This window comes from Bos mutus, chromosome 7 (genome assembly GCF_027580195.1).
Source record: "Bos mutus isolate GX-2022 chromosome 7, NWIPB_WYAK_1.1, whole genome shotgun sequence".
Lineage (NCBI taxonomy): Eukaryota > Metazoa > Chordata > Mammalia > Artiodactyla > Bovidae > Bos > Bos mutus.
Genome location: NC_091623.1, coordinates 77,193,974 through 77,208,034, shown reverse-complemented (window position 1 = coordinate 77,208,034; position 14,061 = coordinate 77,193,974). Strand labels below are relative to the sequence as shown.

Genomic DNA, 14,061 nt, shown 5'->3' with positions numbered 1-14,061 from the left:
GAGGGATCAAACCCAAGCCTCCTGCAGTAGCAAGCGGATTCTTTTCAGTAGACAAAGGAAATACCACTTGATCCAGCACCACCAGCATACAATGGCTTTCATTTGAAAGACCTGGGGCACCACCACTTAAAGTCTCATTCTATTTTTGTAAAGCATGGCCTCAAATCCAGCTAGGTGCCAGTAAATATCAACAAATTTGTTAAGTTAAAATAAAAAATGGTTCCTCTAAAGATTCAAAACACTTTGCACCACTTATCAGTTTGAACTTTCCCCCAAGTGATATTTCATTCTTTACATGACCATTCTGCGAATGATACAGAATCATGTTTCTCATAAAGAACCTCATGTAGTCTGCATGGCAAGATAATGGAAGCATGTTCAAGTCACTGCTGTCTGAAAATGTTCCAACAGAATGCAGCCTCCAAGGTATTGATGCCTTGGAGGCACCAAAAAAAAAAAAAAAAAAAAAAATCTGTAATCAGAAATCATTAATTAAGGTTAATTAAAGTCTACATTGTATTTGACTGACAGCCTCACAAAAGCCCTGTGACTTTTCTTCAGGCTCCGGTGTGCGATGTTGTGTCTGACCGGATACTGAAGAGTAATCACATCTTGGATTGTTGAGAGGACAGCAAAGTCAATTCCCAGAAACTCTCCTTGGAGCAGAAAAAGTTTCTGATCTGAAATATGAATCCCTTTGTCCTTCCCACTCTATGCCTTTTTTAAAAACAACAACAACAACTATCTCGTAAGAATACCATAGAAGGAGCAGGACCTATTTTCTGACCCTACCAAATAATCAATAGTCCGTAAGACTGAATTTACATATGCATGTTTTCTTTGCTTCTCCAGAGATGTTGGAGGGAGGTGGGGAAGGGCTGGGGGATAATTGCGGCCTATGGGTAAGCCAGACCACATGATCAAAAACTGCTGTGACACTTAAAAGTGTTTCTCCACAAGGAATTCTGGTGCCCAGAAGCCTGGTGAAGCCAGTAGCAATTAAGGCCATGTTATCCTTTTCATTTACTTCAAATTATTGGCCTCTAAAATCAATCACTGAGTGTGGCTGAGTAAGGGAGGGGTCAATTTAATAGGCACGTGCATTACAAATGCTTGTTGATCTTAAGTAAAAATTTTGGCAGGCCGGATCTGTGGAAATTTAAAACGGCTGCTTTGAAGCTTGCCCTGTCATTTCCTAGTTTTTTAAAAAAATGACTAATTTTCTAGATTAAGCCCATTTATAATGAATGCAAGGTTTGCTTCTTCTGAACCCACCTGAATTTTCATATGCTGTGTTGCATGTCCTGAATCCAGTGCTGTGTGCTTCAAGTGTGAGACAGTTTTATGTTTTAATCTACAAAGGAATGAAATGGCTGGGCTTAGATGGGTAGGAATCCTTGAAAGTCTACTTGGAATATGGGAACTAAAATGTGAAGACATGTACCCGTATCTGTCATGTGAGGCCAGATTTACCTAACAAAGGAAAGCTGTGTTCTCCACTGCACACGAAGCCCATAAATTGTGGAGTGTATCTCCCTCTTGTAGCAATTTACTCCTCCATATCTTCTCTTGACTGGGTCACTCACACACTATGGCCACAACTGGAGAGCTTTTCCTTATCACTCTGACATAGTAAGATATTATAATTACAGGAAGAAAAAAAATCGCTCATACACTCAAGAACTGGCAAAGCAGTAGACCTCTGGGCCAGTGTTGCAAAACGCAGTCAAATGGTCCCTAGCCCTTCAGTAATGTATGTCGAACCTGAAAAAATTAAGGGGAAACCTGAAGGAAAGCACTGAATGCTCACATGGCCATACCAAAGCACAACATTCAACACTCCTGAGGTCACTTTATTTATTTAGCCATCTGCAGAGCCGAAACCCAATTATGAGACTGAAATGTGAGTGAAGTCAGGACTGGCCTCATTTACCTCCATGTGTAGGAACAGCCTAACGAAGGGTTTGCACCCTTTGGCTTGTCCAAGGATGAAAGTGCCACCAGCCCCTGGACCGTAATTCTTTACCAGCAAGACTGAGTGAGAGACAGATCCTGGAGTAAATATCAGCTGGATGCGCACATAACAAGGTCCAGAGAGACACTCTCAGAAGTCGCCTCTTTTAATCCAATGCTGAATTATACGAGAAGTTGTTTTCAGTGCTTTCAGAAGACCATGGCTGCCAAAATCACTGTGAGGCTCGCAAGCCTAGTCTATCTCAAACCTTTCCCAAGACACCCCAACACTATCTGAGGCCCTGAAACTATGGCAACCGAATAAGAAAGCAGCCTCCATGATTAATAGATGAAGATCTCAGCAACAGTGTCTAGCTAGGGCCATCATTCATGATGTGAGAAGAATTAGCACAGAATCCATCTCGGAAACCATTAACGAGTATTTATAAAAATCCACCCAACTGCCATCCTGCTACGTAGACTCCAGTTTAGAATGCTGTAAACAGTTTGTTTTCTGTTTAGCGCTCATTCTACAGAAAATGTTCTTAAAGTAACTCAGAGCTCACATTTTTAGAATAATGCAAGGCTTTATAGGCTGGTTTTCCACCTGGGTTTCTGAGGCCTAAGAACAAATGCATTCATACACCAAAATACGTGAATGAAGTCAAGTGGCTCTTGGGTAAAAAGGAGAGACAGTCGCTGGACTGTTGTGAGTGTCTTTTATGGAGTGCAATTTTTTTCATAAAGCATTCCATGTTCAGGAAAGGAACTTTTTCATTCACCAGCTCCATCAGTATTCTCTTAGTTTCCTCATTCAAGGGCAGTAAGAGTCTCGGGGGCAGGAGTCGGGGGAGCACTGGAATCGCTGCAATATTAATGAAAAGATTGAATATGCTCCTGAAAAAAAAAGACTCAGGAATAAGAAAAAGGAAAAAAGAATGGATCCACAGATAGCTTGTCTTTAAAACTCTCATATAACATGAAACCATAATAGATTCTTTATTTCCCAGTCCCTCAAATGCTTATTTTCCAGTGGTGTGTTTTCATTGTGTTTTGATGCCAGATGCTGTTCTCTTCTATAAATGCTTCAAATCAAACCATGGACAAAGGCTTGGTCTTAAACACGTGTGAGGGCAGAAGGGGTAAGAGAGGGATAAATAACATCAATTTTAGAAACTCATCGGCTAAGGTTTTCAAATTGGCTTGGATTCTTTGAATTAAAGTTTCTGCAGATGGCAATTATAGGTTAGTTGGAAACCACTCAAAAGTGCTGAGTCATACTAAATGAAAGCCTCAGGTCTGAAGGCTGAATGTGGAAACATCTATACTAACAACACTCTCAAAGCCCCAGTCATCGCACAGGCTGCTCCGCAGGAGCTGGTCCTTCAGTCTTTGGGGCCTGTGGATTGCTGATTTATTCTGCTCTCTGTACATCCTCTTTCCGCTTACAAAATTTAAGAGAAAAATTTTGTCCTAGATGAAAATAACTGTAATTCTAAGCATGGAGGGATTCTTACTCCTTCAGGGAACTGGAGTGATAATAACAATTTATTGCCCCTTTTGCTATGCTCTTGAGGAGTCAGTCTTCTCACTGATAAGGACATCTATGGCTATCGTTTGAATCAAATTTCAGGTTGTGTATCAGCGTATCAGCAGTAGCGTAATCCCTGCCTCCACTGGGGTCAGCTGACTATTTTCTGCATTTGGTGGGAAAGGTGCGCTCAGTCTCCAAGTTAGTCCGACTCTTTGCGACCCCGTAGACTGTAGCCCGCCAGGCTCCTCTGTCCATGGGACTTCCCCGGCAAAAATACTGGAGTGGGTTGCCATTTCCTTCTCCAAGGGATCTTCCCGACCCAGGGATCAAATCTGTGTCTCCTGCATTGGCAGGTGGATTCTTTACCACTGTGCCACCTTGTGGGAAAGTAGTGGTTTGCTTCGGCATGGAGATTCAGGCACTCCCGAACTGTCACTATGTCAGGTTTGGCCATGGAAGAGTCATCTGGCAAGTATATGTCCACCATGAAGAAACTCATGCAGATCCCAGCCATAGCTTCTTGGAGGAGTTGACCGACAGCCAAGCTTCTCCTCTGTGACACGTGTGTGGTCCTTGGGGTCAACTTAGCTCATCCCTGAATGGTCATTATGGGCAGCTCTCAGATTCTAAATGTGGGTGCTCTGATATTCCTTAGTGGATACAGGCTGTGTGTGTATTTTACTTTTACAGTGGTAGTAAGTGAAAGCTATCATTTTTTAAAAACAACTGTCCTTTGGGTACTTGGTTGATATACAGATAAACAGATATAAATAGCTGTTTGCTATTGTTTTACTTGTATAGTGTTTTCTTCTTCCCTGTTTTGGGTATGATGTTTCCACTTCCAAAGTTAGGCAAAGGATCCCAGCTCTTCTTCTCACGCAAGTGACCCTTTCACACACTCCTCTGCTTAGAACCCCTGACATCGTGGCCAGCTTATGGTGTGAATGTTCCTTTCTAGTCCAAAGGTCATTTCCTTTGCATCCTCTCTTCATGTTGCAGATGTGAAAGGCCGTTTCCTTTGGTCCTCTCCCCACCAGGGCACTCTCCATGACAACTGTCACCCAAATAAAAATAACACCTCATACTTAATGAGTGTGTGTAGTGTCAGGCATTGTGCCATGAATCTTACAGATGTTGTCGTATTTCCTCTCCTCAACAACAATACCACCACCAGCACTGACAAATGGAAACTGAGACAAGAGATGTAACTTCCTCAAAGTCACGGCTATTTGTAAATGGCAAAAAAAAAGGGGGAGGTATGCAAATCTGTGTTGTGTCTGCCTAAGACTGTGACCTCTGCATCACCTTGCAAGCTGTCTACAGTCCCTCCACATTTTTAGAGACTTTACACCACAAAACCTAATGAATTTGCCCTGCATTTGATGGGGAAGATAGCAGTATATACCAGAGATCAAAACTTTACCCTGGTGTGTCTGTTCTACATAAATGCTTTCATTTTATTTTGTCTGTAGTTTTGTTTGTTTATCTTTTGGTGGTGCCTCACAGCTTGTGCCATCTCGGCTCCATGACCAGGGATGGAACCCATGCCCCACCCCACCCCCCACACTGGCAGCAAGGAATCTTAACCACGGAACCACCAGGGAGGTCCCAATGCTTTCACTGATGTGAACCATTTAAAACTTACCTGAGCAAAAAAATGTCCTTACTTAAAAAAAAAATAATGCCTGGCAGAGTGATACTCCTATGACCTTGCCTAATTTAATGGTCACATTGAAAACAATCACTAGTTGAAACGGTTGGCATCTGATTCATAAATTTGCCATCCATACACTACCTAGATTATTTTCAGTAAGTCTGAGGACCTTATTTAATTTCATCATGTGGTTAACATTAAAATGATATCCACAAGGTATAATCTTTCTTTTGTTCTATAAACGACAATGAAGCAGGGTCTCTGCTAGGCCTGGGGTCTCTGGAGATGAGAAGGGAGTTAGCATCAAACTTGTCAAACTTGTCAAACCACAGTGCATTTTATATTTTCCCAAATACAATCACACTCATGATTTTGTATTATTCTCCCTATACTTCTACTAGATAGAAAGCATGCATTTTTACTCTTTACAGTTTTTATTTAAAATATTGACCTTCAAAAGAGTTAAGGGGCTTGTCCGTGGTAATGAGCCCGGAACTCAGGTCATCTAACTTCAAGCACAGGATCTTCAACAATAGTCATCACTGCACTGGGACCGGGCAGAAATGTGAGTTAGTTAATGCGCATGCTTATTCCTCCTGATGGAAACTTGAATTTTAAAAACTACTCTGAGCAAACTCCTAAAAGGCAAGAAGGTTCTGGGGCCAGCGGTTAGAATGCAGAACAAATGAGTCCAGGGTCAAAAGCTCAAGCCCCATAAGTGCTGGCTGTCTTCTTAGCTCTGTTTTTTAGAAGGTTGATTCTACCTAACTCACAGTCCCTCCAGCTTCAACCAGGTGTCCCACAGATGTGCGCTCTGAACTACAGAACGGGGACTGATGGGCGCGAGTGTGGGAACGGGCAGGCTCCAATCCATCACCAAGACTGGGAAAACAATCACAAAGGGATGATCCACTGATGGTATATGAGGCACATCACCTGTGTACATGGGAGACAGTGCTACACACACACACACACACACACACTCATCAAGGCAGAGAGACGTCTCATTTGATGGACACACAGAGAAACAGGAGCAGGTGAAAAAGATTGGCTGTTCACAAAACGATTCCCTCTTCATTCATTCAACAAGTACTTGTTATGAAAGGCCTGTGATGTGACAGGCACAGGTGTTGGTGCTGGAGACAGCAATGAGACATGAGAATGTCTACCCTTGTGGCGTTATGTTCCAGCGGAAGACAGAAAATAAATGGGGACAACCGACAGTCTGTCAGGATGTGAAAAGTCCTAAGGGGAAAAAAAAGAAAAAAACCCTGAGGCTGTCCACTGGGTTAGGGAGTGTTGGGGGAAAAATGGTGAAGAAAGAAAGATGATCAGGAAAGGCTTCACTGAGATAGCGACATGTGAGCAGAGAACCTGCAGGAGGAGAGGAGAAGCAAATTCTGCAGCTCTCTGGGCAAAGGCATGCCCCAAGCCTTGAAAGGGCAAGACCCTGCAAAGGGCCAGATTGGGAGAGGGTATGCTCAAGTGACCCCAAGGAAGAGTGGAGGTCAGAAAGGTGGGGGCCCCAGTGCAGATCATGTGGGTCCCCAAAGATCATAGGAAGGACTCTGGCTTTGATGGAATAAGATGGGAAAGCATTTGAGAACACGTAAGCTGATGAGATTTTGCTTTTAAAAATATTTATCACTTTGGCTGCTGTGTTGAGAAAAGACTGTAGGGGACATAGACCAAAGGTGGGAGAGTAGCCGGGAGGCTAGCCCGGTAGATCCCCCGGCAGGCAGATGGAGACAGGGGTTTGGCCAGTGTGAGGGCCACTGAGGTGGAAGACCTGGAAGGAGTCTGCACGCTCTCTGCAGGTGGGGCCAACAACATGGCAGTGAGAACAGGTGATGACATCAGAGAGAGGCCAGTCGAGGATAACTCTCGAGTTTCTTGGCCTAAGCAACTCAGAGGCTAGAACTGCCATTTACCAAAATGGAGAAGATGATAAGAAAGGCATATGTGGAGGAGAAAGATCTGTGCTGAAGGGGTTATTTGGGAAAGATCAGAATATTGATAGTTATATATGACATTCTCCATTAGTGTAATTACAATTATTCTAATAAAAAGGTTTTACAAGCACTCATCTGCTTGCAAATGAGTGTATACCCTACCCTTGTGTATAAACTATACTGTAATAGTCCCAGGCTAAGAAGTATGCTCAACTCCCTTCCCCCCTTGAGGTTTGTGTGGTATGACATCTTACTTGCCCATTTCAAAGGGATTAAATGCCTCCCTCCCTTCCCTCCCTTCCCATATCCCCAAGAGGCAGCTGTGTGGTTGCCAGTAGAGAAATAGCTCAGTTGCTCTTGCAGCACATTTAAAGGCAGAGGAGAAAAGCCTTCACTCTGGAATAGAAATCTCTCAGAGACGACTTGGCTCCAGGGCACCCCAAGAGAGTGGGGGACACTGGGAGGTCCCAACAGGAGGCTTCCAGGCTTCCCCTGGAGATGTGAACACCCAGGAACACTCACTCTGGGAGGAGGGCGATGAACTTTAAGTGTGTGTGGAGGGCGGAAGGCAGTGCAGGGATTTGTGCAGACTTTCCTAGACTTTCTACTGCTGCAAATGGCAGATGCCTAATTAAAGCATTTGCAATTAGTTTGGCTTGTTCTGTGATTCCTTTCTGCAAACAAATATGATGGGAGAATATATTAGCTCTTGGCAATCTAGTTCTAAAAAAAACTTTTTCTCCCATCATTACTCTTTTGTCCTGCTCAGAAGAGAGCTGAAGCACTGTGTACACAACCTTAAGTATCTGACTTACCTCCTTGTCCAAAACAGTATTTTTCCTTCCATTTCCTAAAGGAATGCAACTACCCATTTGCCTTTAAAAGCAGGAAGATTTATTCCAAATTTAATACAAGTTCTTAATTTGGGTGTCTTATTTGTATTCAATGATGATAACAGTCTTCCTAATTCTTGCCATCCTTCTGATTCAACACACTTGGCTGGCGATGTTATCCACCTCCTCGAAATGCAAATGCTATATTTTTTTAATGATGGGAAAAGCAGTCACTAGACTTTGAAAGAACTTGAGGGGTGTATGTTTGTGTGTGTGTGTCTGTGTGTGTAAATAAAGAGTTGCACTTACTGCCACTTTATTATAACCACTTACTTAAAGGCACAGATTTTTTTTACTTTTTCACTGCAGGGAAAAAAATGTGCCCAGGTCGCCTTCACGTGGAGACACGTGACCCATTTGGGACTGTTTCTTTCCTTTACTCATTCAACATTTACTTGAGTTTCTATACTGGTTCTTATGAAATTTTAACTTATTTAAACTTAGATGGTTTTATCCAATGAGTATACTCTGCAAGTAGCCCCTGAGATAACGATCTTAGGTGTCTGTTGAACATTAAATGCATTATGAGACTGTGGCCCATCTCTAAAGGGTAATAACTGCAAAACAGAACACTTAGAGAAGACTGCCATCAAACAGTGTAAATAAGAAAAATGAACTAGAATGCCTAACACAAAAAAGGTTTAAATCTGATGGTTATTCATTTCTGCTTTCAGATTGGCTTGCAAAGCACCTCATTTAAGAAGGTCCTAAAACCAAAATAATAACAGAGAGTAGTGGTTACTCAACAGTCAAATAAAAGTTACCATATAAACAAGCATGGGTAAGCCAAATTCAAATAGTGCAATTTTTTTTTAACAGATAGTTTAGGTTAATAGGTGGAGACACACAGTGTTGCCACTATATTTAAGGTTAGGTTAATAATTAACTCTGATGCCTGGAGTAGTTTAATCAAAGCTTACTATAAAAACTGCTCCATGCAGACTAAAAGGGTATTAAAGAACCATACAAAATACTTGCAATCTTGACCTCTGTAGTCATTTGGAAAGGGTGTGAAAAATCAGATGTTCCATTCAGAAATATGTACCAGCATCTTTACTTTGGGGGGAAAAAAATCTTAATAAAGATTCATATTATCTGGAACCAACAATCGTCTCACTGTCATCAGAGTGGCAGTCTGTGGACTTAATGCCCAAGAGGTATGTTGAAAGAAGACCAGACAATTATCAGGATTAGAGAAAGGCAAGGCAAAGGCACTCGACCTTCCTACCCACAAAGACTTAAGAGTCAGCGCTGGGGGTCATTAAATAGCTTTCCTGAGACCTGCTGGCAGGACACTGCCACTGGGTTAAACGTCTTTTCAGATTGGAGGCAAAGAAAGTTGGGCGTACATGTTAGAGAGTCTGTGTCTGTACGTGTGTGTGTTCACACGCCTGTGTTTTCAACCTTTCATGGATCACACTCAGCTGCTACTTAATTTCCATCCAGCCCAAGCAGAGAGCGATCCCACGATCCCACCGTGATCGTCTCTGGTCACCAGATTCACTAAGCAGCCGCCTTTCTCCCAAGGACCGACGCGGACTGGCTGGAGGGGCTGCTCCTTGCAAAACAGGTAGGGGGAGGCCCCTTGGAAGTGTTTGCCTTGGCTGCGAAAACAGCGGGGCCTCCCTGGCTCCACGCACACCTGACTCCCGGCTCTGCTCCTCCCTGAACACCCGCCGGCTGGAAAACCGCGAGCTGGGTGCAGGACACTGGAGATGCTGCGCTTGGAGCCAGCGATCCCCGGCCGGTGTCCACACGCACCCTCGCGCCAGCCGCTGTCCACAGTGGCCGGACCAGCTTCCGAGTCCTGCTGGGAAACTTCCCCTTCTCGCCCCTCCCCACGCCCTCCCCTTGTTCGACTGCTTGAGAGACCAGTCCAGCAAGTGCCGCACCGCGACCCCAACCAAGCTGACCATCGGCCGGGGTGCCACTCTCCGAAGGGTTGGCTCCTGGCTCCTGCCTCCTAGCCATATCCTGGGCAGTCTGTCCACCTCCCTGGGGGTTCGTTTTCCCGCGGGGTGCACGTGCTGAGCCCGAAATCGGTCGTGCCCTCCCCCCGCCCATTCCCTGGCCTTCAGAGAAACTTTCCAGAAGTGCCTGGTCGAGTGACCCCGTGCAGGGAAAAAAAAAAAAAAAGAGAAGAAGAGGAGGAGACGCTGGGCGGAGGGTGGTGGCGGCGAGGGAGCGGGAAAGACAGCGGAATCCTGTTTCCTTTCCCGATACCCACAAGTCTAAGACTGCTCCCTGGCTCCCCCTGTACCGTTCCGGTCGTGGAAGGAGGGAACGGACTACGGGATCCTGCTATGCACCGTGTAATACGGTGGGGAGCCGAGAAAAAAAGCAGAGCATCTGGGAGACGGGGGAGAAACACTTCCCATCCCAGCGGGGTCATGCAGAGTGGGTGGGCGCTGTCGGGCTGGGTTGGCAGCGGAGCGCCCCACTGCCAGCGAGGCAGCGCTCTACACGCAGCAAGTAGTCCGGACAATCGAGAACCCCGGGCCCCTGCAGAGGTCTCGTCTGGTTAGCAAGTACTGAGCCATTTCTAGCCAGGTCTTCCCACCCTTCCCGCTCCCGGGACACCTCCTTTCCGAAGAGGGACCACGTAGTATTTGGAAGAGACAGCAGCGGGCGCCAGCCCCCGGCACGGGGTTCTGTGCCCGAGAGGGACGCAGACGCTACAGATGCTGTCTTCGCCGCCCAGGAGGGAGCTGCGGCGGGGAATAGGACCCAGGGCGGGGAAGCCGCGCCACACCAGGAGGAGGCCACTCATTCGAGCAAACAAAGCCCGGAACCTCTGGTGCCCAGCGGCCGCGGGAGCCGGGATGTCACCAAGTGGCAGGGTGCGCGGGTGCCAGGGCCATTACAAGTTTCCCGCACTCCACTGAGCCCAGCCCAGACCCCGCGCCGACAACAAAAGACTCTCTTTGCCCCCCACCCCCAATCTCTCCGTGTCTGTGGAACCCCTCCTCCCACCTCGAACCCAAACCTAGTGTCGAGCGAAAACAGCGCTCTTGGACCGAACCTCCTCTAGCCCTCGAGGGTAGAACCCCTTCCCCTGCCTTCGCACCAGGACCGGGCGCTTCCGAGAATCTCACCCTTTCTTGGCCTCTCTGCTGCCCGCTGGCCCGAAAGTGAGGACGACCCCCCAGGGATACTGCACACACCTCGCAGGGCCAGGCAGCTATCCGCGCGGTTGGGGTCCCGGGCGGCGCCTGGCGTGTGCGCGACGCGAGTGGGGAAGCTCATAACGCGAAGCCCGGAGGTCTCTGGGGCGCAGGGCGGAGAGGAGCGGCGGACAGGGCTCGCGACTGCTCCCCCAGGGCCGGGCAACGCTCGGAAGACAGACACAAGACAAAATAAAACGCAAGCACCACAAAGCCGACACGGTGTGCGGACCGCGGCCCCGGGACCCGCAGGAGGGAGCGGAACCGCCCGGGAGGTGGGGCGCACCAGGGCGCCCCAGCCGTACCTTTTCGGTGCATCGACGGGCAGGCGGCCGGGGCTCGGAGCGGACTGGTACAGCGTGTATCCCATTTAGTAATCCATTATCGAGGGGATCTCTCCGGGCCGCGAGCTGCGCTTTCCTTCGCAAGCCTTTGTCATTCCTACATGGGTGCTTGTCTCTGTGGGGGTACAGTCGCAGCGACTACTTTCTGGGATGCAAACGCGCCGTATTCATTTCCAATGACAGGCGGAGAAGGGGAGATGAAAAAAGAAAGAAAAAACCAACAAGAAAGGAGGAAATGTTCAAGAAACTCTTCTCCAAATCCAAATTTCACTTGGATTCCACTCCGGCGAGTCCCTTCGCTGGTGTTTGCGCCGATTAACAAGTCATTTCAGGGTGGGGGGCGGGGTGGGGGCTGGGGCAGGGGTGCGCGCTCTAGCCCCGCTTCACAACCGGGAGCGCTACGCCGCGGGTGTGGCGGTGCTGGACGCTACCGCCGCTCCTAAGCTGGCATCGCGGGCGGTCGGCTCCGCGGAGAAGCGCTGCTGCTGCGGCCGGAGCGCCTGGGTAAGTGCGCGGGGAGCGGAGTTGGCTGCAGCCTCACCCCGTGCCGCTCACTACTCCTCTGTCACTGGAGAGGCCGCCGCTCCAGGGCGGAGCCAAGTCCCGGACTGGATTGCGCAAAGCGGACTCTCCTGCAACCCCGCCTACTTTGGCTGGCGTCTTCTCCGACCCAAAGGAGGGCTGCGGTCTCTGTGTGTGAACCGGAGCGAGCGAGGCGGAGAGAGGGAGAAACTACGCGCAGTGGCCGCAGGTGGAGCCTTGGACCGACTGGTCAGCGCCGCTTCCTTCCACCACTATTGCCCGCCCGCGGCGCGTTCGGTGGAGGTCCCGGCGGGGGCGACACCCGCAGAAGCCCAGCCCGTGCCTCCCCTCACCCCCGCATTTGCTCTTGCTGGGGGGAAAAAATCTCGGACAGCATTGCCGAGCCCTGCCAAATCAAAAAAATAAATAAAAATAGACGTAGTGCAGGAGCAAGTTACAAGAAAGGATTTGTTCATCGATTTTTTTAAATGGAAAAGTTTTAAAGGATGAGGGTAAGTGAACGGCGAGCCTTTCTGATTACTATATCAAGAGGTAAATTCCAGAAGTGACGGACGCTCTGCGCACCCAGATGAGTTGGATGGAAACCCGTACACTTAAAAATACACTTCGACGATATGAACTCAGCTATTAGTTAACGTACAAACAACACACGGTAATAAAGCATGTTAAGTAAGCAAATTAACTATAGTGCAAGAAATGCTGGTGGCGACGATCTGCTTTTAAACTTAGAACGTCTGTACACTGTTCTTAGAAATAATTCTGTAAACTTCAGAAATAACACACAATTCCAATGAGTATCCAACAGCTTCATGGAATAACTAAATCACAACTTCTTCCAAGGCGCTTTTGTGTTACCATCAGGAGGAGAGTGGCAGACAGTCTTCCTCCGCTTGAAAGTTCAGTAGCCCAAAAGTCCTACAGTTACAAGGCTTGTGCCCACTGGGCAGGCCACACGACGTCCCCCTGGCCCGGCCGTTGCGCGCTCCCTGCCTGCTGGCCGAAAAGACCGCAAAGGAGCACGTTGGCCCCCGCACCCAGGGGGCTTCTCACTTGGTTCGCGCTGGCGGCCAAGCAGTTCTCGGATCAATATTTACTAGTTATGGGGTCGGCCGAGGAAAGCACTGGGACGATCAGGGTCTCAGTCCCCCTTAGGCCGAGTTCCCTTAAATAAATGCATTAGAAACTGTACCTGTTCCCTAATTGGGGCTGCTGCTGCCTAATTGGGGCTAGGGCCACTAATAAGACCCCCTTCCCCCATTTTTTTTGCCTTTCGTACGGGCAACTAAAATACGCACAAGCATGCTAATGAAGGCTCATGAAGAATAAAATAAATGCACTCGTGACAACAGTATAAATATTGTCCACAAACCATTTAGAAAAGGTGAGGAAAATGGTTTGAGGGGAAAAGGTCCGTCTCCCTGCTGTTCGCCAAAGATGCCAGCAGGGGCCGCTATCCCCACCTTTCGCAGGCAAAAGCCGCCAGAGATCCGCGGTGGTGGGGGGTGGGGTGCTGCGGCCGTAGGTGCGCGCGCAGCCCCAGCCGCACGAGGCGCCAGCTCAGGAGGGGCTGGGGCTAGGGGGCCGTGGTCTTGTCTGCGCGCTTCTGCGGCCCGGGTGGCGACTGGCTCGCGGACATCCCTTTCGAATCCGGTCCGGACCCGGGGGAAGGGTCCCGGCTAGCCGTGACCGCTCAATCCTCTGCCGCGACTATTTAACGCCCTTGATTTCGACGTTCAATCCCGAGCTCGTCTGTGCGTCCCCGGCGCGGTCCCTCATGTCTGGCCCGGGGTTCTCCGCCGGCAGTCTCCATCCGGGCCGGATCGCCGAGGCCCCTTCTTCCTTTTCTGCCCCTGGTTTACATGCTAATTGTGTCTGGGAAAAGTTCTTTAATTGGCAGAATGAGGCAGAGCAAACGAATTGTTTCACAGGCTGAACCAAATTAATTCCTGGTTTAGCTTCTTCCCTTGGAGAAACAAACAATTAAACTGTCTTGTTTGTTTTATGGATATATTGGAAATGCCCCA

At 48.0% G+C, this 14,061-nt stretch overlaps 1 protein-coding gene across 4 annotated transcripts in view; it reads right to left on the bottom strand.

Annotated features, from left to right (window-relative positions):
- The window catches only part of SEMA6A (semaphorin 6A), a 129,847-nt gene extending 117,778 nt beyond the window's left edge, over positions 1–12,069 (bottom strand). For 3 of the 4 annotated variants that reach the window (XM_070374108.1, XM_070374110.1, XM_070374111.1), the window contains exon 1: positions 11,456–12,069. The gene's annotated coding sequence lies outside the window, so the exon portion shown is untranslated. The remainder of the gene's footprint in view (positions 1–11,455) is intronic. The other variant, XM_070374109.1, reaches the window with a different exon arrangement.
- Positions 12,070–14,061: the final 1,992 nt, after the last annotated feature.